Raw genomic sequence first — 1,665 nt, forward strand, 5'->3', positions numbered from 1 at the left:
GAGAGAGAGAGAGAGAGAGAGAGAGAGAGATCTATACAAGTTGTGAAAAAATGTGTCACTGAATATAATTAATATATGGCTAGATCTAATCTAGTTCTAGATAAATAAATAGGTGTTCACAAAAAGTTAATAGATATAAAGTTAACAGATACATTCTAATAGATAATGAGTCCACATTTTATTTTTGCAGTAAACCACATAAAAAGACAGAACATTACCCGTACTCGTACCTGAGGAATCTTAGAGAAAAAAAACTGTCCAGGTAAAGCTGCTGCTAGTGGCACTGGTACATCATCAAGAAGTCTCCCAGCACTGCATCAGATGCTCAGGGAATATAATCATTTATATTACAAGCTTCTCCTGTATTTACATCACAAACTTTTCCTTTATGAACACAGAGGCAATATCCACGAAACGATCTTCTGCTCGCAGATCACATACACACAAAGACGAGGGCGGTCACTGTCGAAGCAAAACCGTGTTGGAAAAACGGCTGGTGATGCTGCTTCTCGCAGATGCTCACTCACATACACACACACACACACACGCGCGCGCAGACAGACAGACAGAGCAGATTATGCTTCGCGTGTCTCCACTTCCTGTCTGTGAGCGAGAGCCTGGCTCCAAGAAATGAGAATGGCTGGCGGGAGATAGGTCTAGAATGACGCTAGTGAAGAGCGTTTTCCGACCGAGCTTATCTGCTGATGGAGAGAAGGAGGCGCGAGAAAAGGAACGAATGGATCGGTGTCCGGGGGAAGAAAGGAAAAAGACTGATGGGAAGGGGGGAGGGTGGAGAGATGGAGAGGGGCGAGGGTTAAGGAGTAAGTTTCGAGGGAGGGAGAATGGGAGAGGAAGTTCCGAGGAAGTGAAAAGGTGGCTGATCGAGGAGTTACTCGAACTTTGGTTAGTTCTCCAAGTTACGGGATGTTCGAATATGAAGGGTTTATCGAGCGCAAGCGTTCGATGTAGCCTTGATAGATTATGATAGAGTGTCTATTCTGTATTCTGTCTATTCTGTCTATCTGTTTACATGTATCTGTTCTTGCCTGTATGTGTACAAATAGGTATAATATTTCTAGCCATGTATAAGTGTGTCCTCCCATCTGTCTTTCTTTACCCACCAGTGTGTTTTTTTACATCTCAACTTTTTGTTATTTTACTTCTGTTTGTTATTCGGCCTTTTCCACCTTCTCTATCTTACTATTTAGCTTCTAAATAAATGATCTACATTTTAAAATACGGCAACGGAGGGAAGGGTAGAATGTTTGCACTCAATCACACCATGGGCGGCAGAATTAAAGCAGCCTGCTACCTTAATGTTTTACGTCATTGGGGAGTAAAGCGTGTACAGCCATTATAAGCTAGTTTGGCCCGCCAGATCTGTACGTAATATTGCAGGTTCGGGGGTTCGAGTCTCAGCTTTGTCGAAGTTTTTTTTTCCTTGGGAAAGGCACTTTACGCGAATTTTCCTGTCTCATTCCTATCTGACATGGACGTAAATTAAATTCGGAGATTCTTTTTCTTAATTAAGCATGGAGTGTTAAAAGTCGATACTATTTCATAGTCATAAGCTGTATCCGAGTAGTCGAACGAAGGAGATCTAAAAGACTGGCCGAGAGGAAAGATAGACCCCGAATACTCTGTGAGGTGAGGAACAGAGTTGGG

At 42.5% G+C, this 1,665-nt stretch overlaps 1 protein-coding gene across 1 annotated transcript in view; it reads right to left on the reverse strand.

Annotated features, from left to right (window-relative positions):
• The window catches only part of LOC101847889 (zeta-sarcoglycan), a gene marked incomplete in the record, with an annotated part of 30,756 nt that extends 30,011 nt beyond the window's left edge, over window positions 1–745 (reverse strand). Inside the window, 1 exon segment of the mRNA XM_005103261.3 lies at window positions 231–745.
• Between the last annotated feature and the right edge of the window lie 920 nt (window positions 746–1,665).

The sequence above is a fragment of the Aplysia californica genome, unplaced genomic scaffold (genome assembly GCF_000002075.1).
Source record: "Aplysia californica isolate F4 #8 unplaced genomic scaffold, AplCal3.0 scaffold00365, whole genome shotgun sequence".
NCBI classification, from domain to species: Eukaryota; Metazoa; Mollusca; class Gastropoda; order Aplysiida; family Aplysiidae; genus Aplysia; species Aplysia californica.